General features: G+C 38.2%; 1 long non-coding RNA gene across 1 annotated transcript; it reads right to left on the minus strand.

The window, feature by feature from the left end:
• Window positions 1-7,003: 7,003 nt before the first annotated feature.
• On the minus strand, window positions 7,004-15,622 carry LOC127419020 (uncharacterized). The gene is made up of 3 exons (XR_007893590.1): window positions 15,235-15,622; window positions 13,088-13,231; window positions 7,004-8,684 (listed from the first exon to the last, which is right to left on the minus strand). It is a non-coding gene; the product is annotated as an uncharacterized LOC127419020 (long non-coding RNA).
• Window positions 15,623-16,456: the final 834 nt, after the last annotated feature.

Raw genomic sequence — 16,456 nt, forward strand, 5'->3', positions numbered from 1 at the left:
AGAATAGCCTATGGGAATTATAACAAATTATGTCAAAGGAATCACAAGTATATTAAGCAGAATAAATAAACATACCAGCTTTCCAGGCATCTGCTCCTGAACTGGTTAATTTTAGCACCCAAGAGGCAAAAGCAATACAAACCAAGCACATATCTGCCTGTTTAAGAGGCAGGAAAGGGGCATCCAATCCTACAACAGAAAAATAGCAAAAACTAAAGGTACTATATTTTATTTCCAGTAAATTTTGAGAAACCAATGTATTGTCTAATTTTGGGTCTGTTCTTTCTGTTGAGCAGCACTAGTTGCTGGTCCCGGTTTGAGGGAGGGGTGGTTGTTGTAAATAGTCATTCTTGATGACCAATTCAAGCACTCAAAAAAATAAAAAAATTTTAATTAATTTTATAACCTCACCTCTACATCTGCTACTACTGGGCCCTGGGATTTGTTAGTCAGTGGATGAATACATGAACCAGCACTTTATTTAAGAGCATCACTGACTGGTCTAGTGGTAACATTCTCGCCTCTATTAGAGGTTCGAGTTTATAATCCACCCTAATATAAATGTTTATTTAAATAAACCAACATCTCATCTGCACGTCAGTAGAAATATATTATGCAGGAGCAGTTTCGGTGTGCAGACTGTTCATATGTGCAGAATAATTTGTGGTAGAAGTATCTGAGGTCTTACTCCGATCAGCTAGCTGCTGGTAGATGCAGTTCTCTATGCTAAGGAGCAAAGGATCTGGGAATGATTTGTTCTTGAGGCCCATTACATTGATAGGTTGAATTCCGTTTGGGAATGGCTTCACAGGGATGAGTGCCTAGGAACATGACTTCTCTGCAGGGACTGTAAATCCTGTGCGTCAAACTCTTCTAAATGAAAGAGGGTTTGTCCAGAGGAAGTTGCTCTGAATACTGTCTTCAGAATAGAAGTGCTCATACATGTCTGGTGGTGCAACAGAATCATGGCTGGAAGACTTATCGTCATACCGTGTGACCACCTTGATCAGTGCATTTTCATTCTCATCATCTTTGTCTGAATGTGCAGAGGAATCTGGGAAGAAATAATCATATGCCTCTGGGAACTCAAGGTTTCTGTTAGCTGAGTGTGAATATGAAAATATGGGAACCATTTTATCCTTATTACCGCCTGACTCTTCTACAAGTGGGCATAAAAAGCTTTCAGGAACAGGATCATGATTGGAAGAATTGTGGTCATACCATGTCACTTCCTTGATCAGTGCATTGTCATTCTTATCATCTTCATCTGAATGGAGAGGGGAATCTGCGAAGAAATTATCATATGCATCTGGGAACTCAAGGTTTCTTTTAGCTGAGTAGGAGCTGGTAAATATGGGGACCATTTTATTCTTATTACCACTTAACTCTTCTGGAAGTAGATAGAAGCTTTCAGCACCAAACTCTCAGGCACAGAATTACCTGTTCCATCAAGATATGAGGCAGCCATAGTTTCTGCACGAGATTCACAATTTTCAGGTTCATCTGCTCCAAAGAAATACTGGATTATTTCATAAAAAGTGACACCATTGCTTTCCATTTCCTCATCATCAAACAGGCTAATTGGGAGTGAGGTGTCCACATGGTAAACGGGATCCATTAATTTATCTTCTACCTCTCAATGGATTGAATGAAATAAGCATTTCTCAGCATTCGTCTGATTGGTTGAGCATCTAGAGCTTGCAAGTTCTGCACGCTAACATTCTTACACATTTATCTGAAGCACTGCTGAGCATAAGCTGTGAAGAGAGTTTCAGGAAGAGTGGTTTCAGAACCTGGAAGTACAATATCTTCACCCATGGCAACTGGATCTGGATCGTTCTTCCATATCACACTGCAAGAGCTAGGAAACTCACATGACTCGTCTTCTTGCTTCGAAGACATGTCTCCATTTAAGTGGTCTGGGTTGGAGTCATCTGGTAGGGTAAAATAACCAGAGTCTGCAGCATCTGTAGTGTCTGTGATGCTTACATCCTCTGGCTGAGTCAGAACATTGGGGTACTGGCCATTACCAATTAATCGTGGCTGCAAAATGTCATTGATAGTTAACTTTTCCATTTCATCCCAGGAGGAGATTGCATACACAGGACATGTAATCTGATCTGCAGCATCAAGAACAACACTATCTGGATCTTTGGCTTCACTTTTTAACTCAGGAGAAAATGAGGATGTGGCCTGCCTTTCAGCAACTGTCTTATGAAGCAATTCTGACACATCAGCTAGAGTATTCTGGGTAGGATCTTCACTGAGAATCTTAATTTCTTCCTTAATGTCGTCCCCACTTGTGTATTCACTTGATCTGGTGGGCTTACCACAAAGTAGGTGGTCACCTTCACTACTGTCTGCTACAGCATGGTATAACTTGTCAATGTCATTTACCCTTATGTCTCTCTTACCATCAGTTGTATTCCCTAGTCTTATGGGTGTAGCATCCACAATAAATACTTCACTACTCTTATTTCTGTTTTGGAAATTAGCTCTGTCTTTGCAATGATCCGGTATGACACTATAATCAGGCATATGAGACTCAGTCTTTGAAACAGTCATGTTTATTGCAGCAGTTGATTGTCTTTGAGATTCCAGAACATCAATTTGAGTAAATGCTTTTCCTTTTTGCAGAGTATCCAGTGGACAACTAAATGTTTTTGGACTGTTTCCATCTGAGCGAGATTCTATTCCATCTATGTTCTCAGTCAAGGACAAGCTGCTTTGTTTGGTGTCTGAAATTTCAGACAACTTGTTTGGCAATTCTTGCTCATTTTTAAAGGCAGAGCAGTCATTCTCATTTCCTGAACAGGATAATACTTTGTCCACAGTCAAGTCAAACGAGACTAGGGAGGAAGGGGGCTCTGTTGATCAGCTGCACTGGAAATGTTAGGAGATAATAAGGATTTCCTTTGACATCCTACATCAGAATTATCACTCAGTGGCTCTGGTAAGGTTTCTCTAATACCCTCCTCCTGAGTTGGCAAACAGTTTGTTTCTCTGTGCATGGCAGGATCAGGTGGTAGTGATTCTGTTATGTTTAATACAATATCACTTTCTTGTGAATTGAGAACTTTATTAATCTTGGGAAATGAAGCCAAGTCACAAATCTCTGTTTTCAATTGTTCATTGTTTGAAAGTGACAGATCATTCATGTTTTTAGAAATATTATAAGTGCTTGCATGTTTAATGCCTAAATCAGATGTAGTAAAAGATACAGGAAATCTTTTTGAAAAGTCAGCTGATGCCTCTAAAGCAAAAGTGCTGCTTAGCTGTGAATTAGCTCTTGCATTATCAGCAGTATTTGTTGTTGAAGGGCTTTTAATTCTTTTGAGTGATTGGCACTCTGACTTTGTGACATTTACAGGGAGGCTGTTTATTCCTTCTCTCTGAATAATTCTCTCTTCTTCAGATTCCTTTTGATGAACCTGGATCTGAGCCTCTTATCCATGAACTGGCTCTACTAGCTCAATACTCATTCTCTTCTTCTTCCTCCTCTTCCTGCTTAGATTGGTCAATGACACTGGGATCTGAGTGACTGGTGAGTCTTTTGAGTCCGAACTGCTTCCACTATCCAGCTGAGCAATGTTTTCTCTTGCTGGATTTTGGAAAGTCATATCTATCCTATTAACCACCACCATGGGTGGTATTTTCCATTTGTCTTGTGGCTTTGTTTCAGGTTTCAGCTTTAGCTCTTTGCTGAGATAACCACACCTTCCCTCTTGCTCTTGTTTCCATCCTACTGTAATTAGTGGAAGTGACAATGACTCCCCTCCAATGAGTAGCTCTCTCTCAGAGAATGTTGGTGCATTTTCTTGTGCATTTCCAAGGCTACATTGCCCCAGGTATTAGCCTCGCCCTGCATAGTGATTTCTCCTTTAAGGTTGGCTTAATCTCTGCCAGATGGACAAACATCTACAGGCAGAATATCCTGCTTATCAATCAAACCCTCCATATGGCCCATCTTCCCACTTAACTCATTTACAACATGGCTTTGTTCTAAGGGCTGTTCATCTACTGTGGCACATCTCAACCTCTCAAAGAACAGATTGACTGTCTGAAGGTCCAAGTCCTCCTCACTACTGGAGAGAACTTGCCCTGGACTACATACTCCATACTTGTTGAGGTAATCATCCACGGGAGAACCCTCACAGTCTGGTGAGCAATCTACCTGAAGGTCTGAATCAGGCTCTGTGGATGCTGCATCTGGAGGTGAGGTCTTGTCTAGAATGTGGCGCCCCATTTCATCAATATCACTCATGCCAGAGTCCTCCCGGCTGGCAAGTACTGGAGAAAATAGGTTGCAGTCCTCGCACTCCTGAATAAAGTGTCCCAGTCTTGCTCTGAGATGTACACGCTGTATTCAAATTCATCCATTGTGAAATAATGATGCCCCAGTCAGACCTGAATCTAGAAATACAAAAAAATTATACAATTTCATGCGAAACTCTGGTATTACAAATAGTAATCATACAAAATAGGGACATATACCAAATATCCTCTTTTAGAATGCAAAATCAGCAAAAATGTGTGACTCCACCCCTTTCCTAGGGAAGTAGTCAAAAGTTATGAAAATTACACTCAACCAGTGTGCATCAGCTGACAGATTGAATATCTGTACATGTATGCTATTGTATTAGCTGCCAATAGTTGTCAACCGATATGGGTTTTTTATTGGCCGATTCCGACAGCAATATTAAGAGAGCAGGATGGCAGATATAAATGCTGATATGCATAATACAATTCAACAACAGCAAATCAGATGTACACAAAATGTCTAAAGTGAAACAAACACTTATTTTATGCAATATTTACTCTATATATATATTTATATAAAACCAATTGTACTATTAAATTATAATATTTCAAATTAATCCTACTTTCTGCACAAGGTGACAAATAGAGAATGTTTAAAAAGGTGAACAACAATTAATATATAAGATAAGGATATTGGTACACATTTAAGATAAATAGATTTGCAAGGCTGAATAAATTAATATATTTATATTCAGGGACTAAAAACTAAATGTCAGGTAGTTTTTCAACTGTATTTTTTCATTCCATTTCAGAAGTTACGCAGCCTCCTTTCCAAATGGTAACCGGTCAGAACAAACTAAAAGGACAATACTCTGCACTAAGGGGTGGGTGAAATACCACTTGTAGTGTTGCCAGATCTTGCAAAACACACAAGCAACCTTGTCTGGAAAAACAAACCCAAAATAAGCCACTTGCCTAATCAAAATAAGTGAAAATAAGCAATTTCGTTTTTTTCTGTATGGTGGATTTATCAGCATAGAAATCATAACAAGCATATACAGGTGCATCTCAATAAATTAGAATGTCGTGGAAAAGTTAATTTATTTCAGTAATTCAACTCAAATTGTGAAACTCGTGTATTAAATAAATTCAGTGCACACAGACTGAAGTAGTTTAAGTCTTTGGTTCTTTTAATTGTGATGATTTTGGCTCACATTTAACAAAAACCCACCAATTCACTATCTCAAAAAATTAGAATACATCATAAGACCAATAAAAAAAAAAAAAAACATTTTTAGTGAATTGTTGGCCTTCTGGAAAGTATGTTAATTTACTGTATATGTACTCAGTACTTGGTAGGGGCTCCTTTTGCTTTAATTACTGCCTCAATTCTGCGTGGCATGGAGGTGATCAGTTTGTAGCACTGCTGAGGTGGTATGGAAGCCCAGGTTTCTTTGACAGTGGCCTTCAGCTCATCTGCATTTTTTGGTCTCTTGTTTCTCATTTTCCTCTTGACAATACCCCATAGATTCTCTATGGGGTTCAGGTCTGGTGAGTTTGCTGGCCAGTCAAGCACACCAACACCATGGTCATTTAACCAACTTTTGGTGCTTTTGGCAGTGTGGGCAGGTGCCAAATCCTGCTGGAAAATGAAATCAGCATCTTTAAAAAACTGGTCAGCAGAAGGAAGCATGAAGTGCTCCAAAATTTCTTGGTAAACGGGTGCAGTGACTTTGGTTTTCAAAAAACACAATGGACCAACACCAGCAGATGACACTGCACCCCAAATCATCACAGACTGTGGAAACTTAACACTGGACTTCAAGCAACTTGGGCTATGAGCTTCTCCACCCTTCCTCCAGACTCTAGGACCTTGGTTTCCAAATTAAATACAAAACTTGCTCTCATCTGAAAAGAGGACTTTGGACCACTGGGCAACAGTCCAGTTCTTCTTCTCCTTAGCCCAGGTAAGACGCCTCTGACGTTGTCTGTGGTTCAGGAGTGGCTTAACAAGAGGAATACGACAACTGCAGCCAAATTCCTTGACACGTCTGTGTGTGGTGGCTCTTGATGCCTTGAGTCCATTCCTTGTGAAGTTCACCCAAATTCTTGAATCGATTTTGCTTGACAATCCTCATATGGCTGCGGTTCTCTCGGTTGGTTGTGCATCTTTTTCTTCCACACTTTTTACTCCCAGTCAACTTTCATTTAACATGCTTGGATACAGCACTCTGTGAACAGCCAGCTTCTTTGGCAATGAATGTTTGTGGCTTACCCTCCTTGTGAAGGGTGTCAATGATTGTCTTCTGGACAACTGTCAGATCAGCAGTCTTCCCCATAATTGTGTAGCCTAGTGAACCAAACTGAGAGACCATTTTGAAGGCTCAGGAAACCTTTGCAGGTGTTTTGAGTTGATTAGCTGATTGGCATGTCACCATATTCTAATTTTTTGAGATAGTGAATTGGTGGGTTTTTGTTAAATGTGAACCAAAATCATCACAATTAAAAGAACCAAAAACTTAAACTACTTCAGTCTGTGTGCACTGAATTTATTTAATACACGAGTTTCACAATTTGAGTTGAATTACTGAAATAAATTAACTTTTCCACGACATTCTAATTTATTGAGATGCACCTGTAGTTAATTACCAGTTAAATTATAGTTTTAATTACAGATCTGTATTAATGTATCATATCTAACAATTATTCAGTAAAGACATGGAAACACCTGAGAAATATACTTTTTACCTCTAATAATGTTTTTCTTATATCTGGATGAACCATGCATTTATTCAGTATGTAGTAGTTATACATAGTTGTTAAAAGGTTTTCATTCACAGAAGGCTTCATCCACAATGGGCAATTAGGCTATGAAATGTGTTATGCAGTAGTTTCCTTCAGGATCAAAGCATATGTTTAATTTTTTTGGGCAACATGAAGTGGTGTAGTTCCAGAAATTTACTGTGATAAACCCTTTGGCTTTCGGTTTCATGAAAAACTATCGGAAAAAAAATTAACCGGTTATAACCAGTTACCAGCATTTCAAAATAAAGTTTTCACTCCGGAACAATTGAAAATCACTTTGTTCCCTTTTCGGTTATGTTCTGCAAAAAAAATCATTCGTTTTCTATTTTAATTTTCGTTCCCTGATCTGTTTTTAGTCCCTGTTTATATTTAAGTTTATGAAGAAAAAAAAAAAAAACCCTGTATAGATTCTTCTCATTGTGGTGCAAATAAAATAGATTCATAAAAGGCCTCATTAAATCAAAATATTTTAAACAAAATATTATAGAAAACAGTGAAAACTTTTTAGAAAAATTATAGTTTATGAGTTACGACTGTATTGATGTTGATTACAATTAATCACAATTGAGTACAACTCATTTTCACTCCATTGTTGGTAAACTGGCTTGGTGAACCTGGTTAAAAATCAAATATGAAGAGACCACTTAATTTCTTCACATTTAGGTTTAGTGTTTCTTCTGTGGAGTGCACACTACTACTAAACTAATACTAAAACAACACAAAGCAGAGGCATGTTCAGTATCTGTTCAGTGGTATGGAGTGCAGAAGTCCCTGAGCAGTTAGCCTTTGCACCACTTTAGTAGTGTCAGGCATAGTGAGTGCCCTTTACAGTGTCCTTCTCAGTTAGAGCAGTACCCCACAGGCCCTTTGATTTGTTATGAATGGAATAGTATCATATACACGCAGAGCTCTCTCTCGCTCTCTGGAACTAACTAATACCCCAAAACAGATGTTTTGAATTTAAACGCCAGTGTCTTGGTTGGCAAGTCACTTACAAATTCCACTACAATATATTACATATCAGTATTGTTTTCAGCATTGGAAGAAAGGAACAGCATAAGATTCCAGAAGAATTTTTGTCCATCCAAGCTTTGCTTCAGTTTTAGTAATTCCAAAAAAGAGACAGAGCATTCATTGGAAATGTGAAAGCTTAGTGTCTTAGTTAACAAATGAATGTCTTGGATAATGTACATGTATGTGCATATATATTTATTCTGTATGTGTTGATTAAGTATATTAAAGCCTCTCATTTTAAGCTTCCAAAGACATCGTGTTTGTTAGCTATGTTTCTGGTACAAAATAAGTGAGGAAGCCACTGCAGTCAAAAACATACCACCAGCTGACATAGAGGAGAACTCTCAAACTGGAGGTCATATGATGCTGTCTGTCTGTTGCCAGCTTTCTAGTGTGATATCATGAGTGCATGCTGGGTCTTCTTTACCACTGCTTAGAGGCAAGTCATGGTGAATACCACTCAAGGCAACAATGTCACAGAGCACATTCACATTTTGATCATTTGACACGGCCATGTTGCTCTGACACGTCTCCTCACCACAGAGGTAAAAAAAACATCTGTGCTGCTCCAAGCCATCAGGCAAATTAAACATGGGCCATCTGTACTGAAAAAGACAGAGAAATCAGATCATGAATTGTAACCAATTAAAGTGATTCTCACGAAACCTGTCAAGAAAATGTCCTGGCCATCTTTAACTCCAAATCAATAGAAAAAAGTACAAATCTTTTACATTTGGAGTAAAATAAGAGCAGGACATTTTCATGACAGGTTTTCTGAGACTCATACCATTGCAATGTTAAGAACTAACATCATTATATTCTCCAGTTTAACCACAATTTCTAAATAAGCACATGATCTTGGACATCATTTGTGCAGATTTGCTCACACTGGCTCCAGTCCAGCCCAAGGCTGTATGACAAATGGGGTCTGAGGTCATGTTTAGAGACATCAAGATTGTAAATGTAGACAGTAGGATGAACTAATCTGCCTAATTTGCGAAGTGCTATTAAGTCATTATAATATTAAGATAACGGATCTCTCATAATCCCATTGTCTACACAGATCTAAGCAGTGGCTGCAAACACTCATGCCTTCTGCCCTTCGTATCATCACAAGAGTCCAGACAAAACTCCATGGGAATCAGAGGACAAATTGTAACATATAAAAACCATCTTGTTTCATCATTGTCTTGCATATAATGTTGCAGAAATTAAATGTGAGAACCAAAGGCTATGCAGTGAATAACTAGTCAGAAGTGCTTTCACATTTATTTATTTTTCACTTGAGTTACTTTTCTTTCACAGATGGAATGTTTTTAAGTCTTTTTGAAGTGAGAAGTTTGCTTGACATTCAAGCCAACAAAAAACACTTTCTATTCACTCTTTTAATTATTCATGACCTTTATACATTTGATTCTGCCTTCTGTGGGAAAACATCCCCCCTCCAATTAACCAACCACAGACTGGGCACAGTGCCCAGTGAGGTCTTACAGTATCAATTCATCAGAGCTTTACCAAGAGAGGGGGGGGGAAAGGCCTTGTGAGTTTACTGCACCTGGGGCGGCGGGTTGTCTGAACGTGGGTGGGATTCTTTTTTAATCAACAGGATTAAACCCAATAAATTTGTTTCTGAGATTAAGATTGGGATCTGTTTGGACTACTTAGCAGTGGCTAATACACCCGTGTTTTTCTTTAATTGGACGGCGGTTTCAGATGCAACAATTTATCACCTGACTCTTCAATCCCTTGTAAATAGAAACACCCAGGTCAAGTGACAGTTTTCACATAAAGCATCTTTTAAGTTAATCAGTTGCCATAAGGAGTTACAGTATTTCTTGGTAAATTCGTTTGATCATTAAAATTATGCTTGTCTTGTTCTGAGTAATTGTTCAATTTAAAAGAATGGTACGTTATTATGACAAATGCAAAAATGTCTTGTAAATTTATGTTAAGTAGCCTATCTTTAGACACTTGTGATGGGGTTTGTCAGAATAACATATTTTCCTTGTTTCTCATGATTAATAGTCTGCTAACGTTAAATAAATAATAAAGAAATTCCGGGTTCAATACAAGTTAAGCTCAATCGACAGCATTTGTGGCATAATGTTGTTTACCACATAAATTACTTTGGACTCGTCCATCCTATTCTTAAAAAACTAAAAGTAAAAATACGTTTTACAGTAAGGCACTTACAATGGAAGTCAATGGGGCCAATGTGTAAATGTTAAAACACTCACTGTTTCAAAAGTATAGTCACAAGTCGTAAACAACAGGCCTATGCTTGTTAACATGATTTTTGTGTGATAAAATCGCTTGCTAACCTTATCTGTGTAATTTGGGGGGCGGAAGACTTTCAGCAAAAATGGTGACAATACACGCAAGAACAAATGTGCGCAACTTCTTCACCTCTGCCTTTTCTCCTGCCTTGTTTAAACTTTCGGCAGGCACCGCAGCGCAAACGGCACACAGCATTTAGAAGTGTCAGCTGCGCTTATGTAAACAAAAACGTCTCGCACACGCCAGTTTCAAATGGGGGGAACGATGAATTAACACTGATATTTCGGTCGGTCGCTCATACAACACTATCGAATGGCTTCAGAAGAACTGAAATATAAGGCACAAGAGTTAAGGACGACTTGTATGGTGATTTAGGAACTTGAAAAGCCAATCACCATCCTCTCATCCTTCAGTCTTGTCACTGAAACGTGGTACCTGTTACTTTTCTCAGCGCTGGCCAGGATGGGCCAATCATAGTCGTTTTTATAGTCGTTGGGGTTCCCTGTAATAAGTGCACTGTAAGTCGCTTAGGATAAAAGCGTCTGCCAAATGCATAAATGTAAATACACAAAATAAAAGAACATACGAACGTTTTTGTTGTTCCAAAGGGGGGCGGGACCAAATAAATATGAGAACCACTGCGTTAGCACAAATATCGACCTATCCTGTCAACATAGGTGCCGTATTGTGAGAATGTACTCCACTTTGTCCATTTGTTATCTTTACCTGTGAGCCGGAGGCACAAGACAACGATTTACTGACCGCCGACAATGAGGGAATGTGACTGCACGCTGCTCGGAGCTCATCATCCCTGCACGCGGGAGCAGATGACGAACAATCGCACATTGTCTCTTGAAAGCACCTGAGCGCACTGTGATAGCGGTCACCAGACACTCTGAATACTACCTGAGCCGTGCTTTACTCAATCCCATTATTTGCAAAAGATTGAATGCCCTTTAGGGAGGATAGGAACTGCTCATTTCAGCTTCTCGGAGTGTTTCAGTTATAGGCTTACTTGTTGATTGACGGGATTTGAAGCACATGAGTGTCAGGTTCCGGCTCCTTAAAAAAAAAAGAAAAAAGAAAAGAATGTGTAGCTACGAGCTCAAAATAAAATAAACGTAATTATTCATTTATTCATATTTTTTAATATTAATAATATTTTTCTTTTTATTACAGAAAAGTAGACTGTGTGCCACAAGACATCCACTAAAAACATAGTACAGATTATTTATATATGTATTATTGTAACATCTTTATTTAAATGGAAATTTTAAAATGGAAAGTTTTTAATTTGATATGATTGGGATATTTGAGGCATTGCTGTTGGGCGGCATGTGCTACAGTTGGCCACAAGGTGGAAGCCAAGATTAATCTGACAGCAACAGCACTGTGGAGAGTTTCAAATTAAAGCCTAGAATTATGGGCAAAATTCATATAAAATATAACAGATTAGATGTTACATTGTTAATGATCATCGATGCTTTTACTGATACTTTTACTGATTTTAATAACAAGCAATAGGTCTAACCCCCCCCCCCCCCCCCACAAAAAACAAAAAAACAAAAAAAAAACATTCAAAATAAATACAGTAAATACATCCATTTTGCTATGTACATACATTAAATGTACAATATATAAAATAAATGAAAATAATACTTATAATAGGATACAACGGGGCTAAAGGCACACCTTAAGGGAAATTAGCTTTTTTTTCCGATCACAAAGTGTATCAAGATGTGAGAAATACATTTATTTTCATTGAATATTGATGGAGTAACATCATTTGTTTGAAGAAATAACAATAGAAAGTTGTTTTTAATAAAATAAATTTTTTAGAAAGGAGGCGAGGGGGCCTTTTACCCCACACCTGGGGTAAAAGGCTCCCTCACTTGGGGTAAAAAGCTCCCAGCGGGTTTATAGTGATATCATGTATATACAGGGGCAATAGTTATAGGGGACAATTTGTCAACTAATGCAAATACTTTTTAGACAGCAAGATGCTTTTTTTTAGTAACAAATTAAGATCATGCTTATTTAAAATAACCACTTAAGGAAAGGGTGCATAATTTCTTGTTCATTTCAATCACATATGACATTTCATTACATCTTAAGTATTCTGTAAACAAATTAATCTCCATTGTGATTGGATGAGTCAACGTGAGCCCACTTTGAACATTTTTCATAACAAATCTATTCCTTCCACTTACGAAAAACAATGTGTTTAATAGGGGCCTTTAGCTTCGGAACAGGGGGATTTTTACACCAAATACTATCCTTTCACGTACTGGACAGTAATTTAAATTGATCGATAAATTCATGTTTGACAAAATTGAAAATGATAAATTAATATTTTGTCTCAAAATAAATGTGATAATTTCCAGGATATTCATTAGCTAAATACATTTCCAACATTTAAAATATTATTAAATATTTGATCAAATTATTTTAAAATCAAACTTTTTACACTGCACACAACGATCTCATGGAACAGGAAAATTTTGCAGTTCATCGTGTCAAACAGGTGTTTAGGAAAGTACAGTGGTAGTTTTTGATGCTATTTAGTGTTTTGGGAGAAAATAAAACCAAAGGAGCCTTTTACCCCACAGAGCCTTTAGCCCCGTTGTACCCTACTTATGAGAAGAGCTTCTTGTTACATTAAGACTATATACAGCTTCTGTATTTAAAGATAAATTACAGAGAACAAGAGACTGCAATTTCTCTGACTCACAAGCCTGGCTGTGGTCCATAGTGAACAGTATCTCAATCAGCACAGGGCAGGGTGCACTCCCCTCATCCAGGCCTGGGAGGGATGCTTCAGGGAAGGATCTCAGACCACAGCCTTCCTTTTCATGATGAGTCATTTTCTGAAACACTAAAGATCATACAGACGGGAATGAGAGTTTAATAAACCACCTCCATTGTCCTTTTACAAAGATTTTGGATGAATGCATAATATAGAAATCCCCCAGAGCACTAAGTCTCTTTTATGTCATGCAACCTTAAAATGTGCTTAATGTGGTAAATTAGCTGATTTGAAATGAGTCAAAAATATTATTTAACATAACTGAATCAATCTGACTTCACTAGGTTACACCAACTAAAGTAATTTTAAGGGTTTGATCTTGTAGAAATAGATTCTTAATGTAATAGTTGCATATTACCACTTTTTTTTTTTACTGTGCAGCTGAGATATTTTGAGTTTTTCAGACAGACATTTCAAAGCAGTGGTCTATATCACAAGATGCTGGACACAAGATGTGTGGATGCCCACCAATTAGCAAATCTAGCCATGCAGTGAGTTAATATAATTTAAAGATAGTTGCATTAGTGTTAGGGGAGGTCTGTTACTAAGCCGAGGTGGGGAATTGACAGGAAACAGTGAATAAACTCTTTCCAGACAGACGCATGCATCCTCTCAACCTCCTGCACGGCCTGTGTGTATTTGCTCTAAGTTAAACATACCAGGACTGATCAGAGATCCATTCTCCGCTGGTGGAAGTGTTTGTTAATGAGTGATCTGATGACAAAGGTCTGACAGGCCCTCTACCACACACAGACTGATGGTTAAACCTGCTTCCCTGAGGTCGCCTGGGTTATCAGCGCCCACAAAACAATGGGAACTGGCGGGGTGAGGCACTGGCCAGGTCTAGCATTGACATGCTGCATGCCTGCAGACCTATACAAACCAGTGCTGGACAGAGAGCCCTCTTCACTCACCCCCGTCACTCATCATGGCTGATAACAAGAGTGTGGCTGTCACTACTCATTCATTTAGCCACGTTGTGAATGGACTGAGAATTGCCCTCTGACCTCTCAGGTCTTCGGTTATTACTCCTCGCAGCCCAATCAGCCCAATCAGCTCTGGACAGCTTTCACAATGTAAAAGAAACAATGACCTCTATAAGTGCTGAATACCTCTGACGGGATATATTGCTGGGCAAAGGAGTATTTCAAGATTAGTAAAGTGCGTGCCAGAGCTAGACCCATATGAAATCAGATTTTTTCCCCCATTGATAACACTTTACAATAACATTCCATTCGTATGCATTAATGTATTAGGTATCATGAACAAACAGTGAACAATGTATTTTTTACAGCATTTATTCATCTTTGTTCATGTTAGTTAATAAAAATACAATTGTTTATTGATAGTTCACGTTAGTTCATAGTGCATTAACTAATGTTAACAAAGCATTTTTTTATATAGAAATGTATTATGTGTTGAAATGAACATTAACCAACAGTAATACATGCTGTACAAGTATTGTTCATTGTTAGTTCATGTTAACTAATGTTAACAAATGGAACCTTACTGTAAAGTGTTGCCTCTGAATTTTCTGCACTGATTTTGGAGGAATGCTCCTTGCCCCTGCTGTCCTCCCAACAGGTTTTGACGGTTCTCTCAGCATTCGCTCATTGACCATTGGACTTATGCCAAATAACTTTATTATCATTCTCTGTTATTCATCATTTTTAATACACTTCTTAAACTCAATGCTGTACCAAGTCTTTCTGGTAGAATTGAGCTTATATAGCTTATACAGTTTATAAACATTGGACAGTTTCTTCCTATCAGAATTGATCACTGAATGAAATCAAATAGTTGCCAAGATGCTCACTTATAATACTACAGTAATTTATTGTAATATATTTATATTTACTGCAAGAATTCTTTCAACCTCCAGAGGCATTTGAATCCATGAAAACCACATTGCATTTTGTTTTGAAGGGATTGTTCATCTAAAATTTGAATTCTATCATCATATTGTTGTTCTTTCACATAGTTATAAGCCATAATGTTTTGAATGGCACTCTTGACATGGCATCTATGATGCTCTTTCATATACTGTACCCATTTGTCTGGCTGTTACATACCTTCACACACACACATACAGTCTTTAGATGTTTAAATCCCATTCTTAGACTCATCTAGTTGTGTCTTCAGCCTGCGCTCCATGACTCATACACTACTTCTTCTGTTCTCTCCAGGCCACTGAGCATGTACAGTGGATCTCTGTTCTAGCAAAGCAGCCAGGCAAGCAGAATATTGAGACATTACTGCTTTAGGGAGTGTTCGGTGCGCCTGTGTGCTTGGCTCTGCAGGAGTAGTGGGAATGACGTCACGGCTGGAGTGCAGTCAAAATCAGACAGTAAATCAAAGGGCTTCCGCTCACTCATCGCAAACACACCCAGCTCAGCCTGGGGAGGACGCATCTGGACTCACTCCTACTCCCTCTCTCGGAACTCTCACTTACAATGTGGCTCAGGGATTGGTTGATCAGACAGAGTAATAGCCTGCAGTGGAGAGCAGTGAGGTCTGGTGCTTTCCCTGGACTTCCCCTTGCAGTATGCCAGGCTGCAGGCTAGGGCTTGTTTTTATATTTCAACTTGTTTAATCTAATGTCTATCTTTGAGATACCATTTGTGCCTGTGGGCTTCCAATAAATCTTATGAGACATACACCTTTTATCTTTTATATGGTTTGAAATGTTTTTGGCTGCTGATGGTATTTGAAAAATGTGCCTCTGTTCAATTCTGATCATGGAAAAATTTGAAGGTAGAACTTTCCAAACTTGTAATTACTATGACAGAATCATTACAGAAGCTAGAGTGTTTAACATCCAATTAAATAACTGAATTACTAGCTCTCACCCTCCTTGATTTGGTCCTACAGGAGTGTTGTGTCTCGTAGGATTTAGGGCTAAATCTTGTCTTATTTGTCAGGTAAAAGGCCCCAGAGCGCAGAAACGTTTCCTTCTCTAAAGGAGTCTGTTTGTGTCCTTCTGATTTGGATCAGCAATTCTCTCCCATTTAGATAAACCTCGCTAGCTAATCAGTCAATGGTGACATCAGCCTAAGCTCAGTAAACATTTGAGTCTTACAAACTGGTGCATGCAAATTAAAAAGCATTTGAACCCTTGTATTCAACTTTTGGCAATTTTAATCCCAGGGGTTGATTTTTTATTAAAACAAGCATTTTTGCCAGACCTTCATCATTTATTTTTTGTATTTTTAAAATGCCTTTTATGTACATATTTTACTGTTTATGTCCCAAACACACACACACACACACACACACACACACACACATATATAT

The sequence above is a fragment of the Myxocyprinus asiaticus genome, chromosome 28 (genome assembly GCF_019703515.2).
Source record: "Myxocyprinus asiaticus isolate MX2 ecotype Aquarium Trade chromosome 28, UBuf_Myxa_2, whole genome shotgun sequence".
NCBI lineage: Eukaryota > Metazoa > Chordata > Actinopteri > Cypriniformes > Catostomidae > Myxocyprinus > Myxocyprinus asiaticus.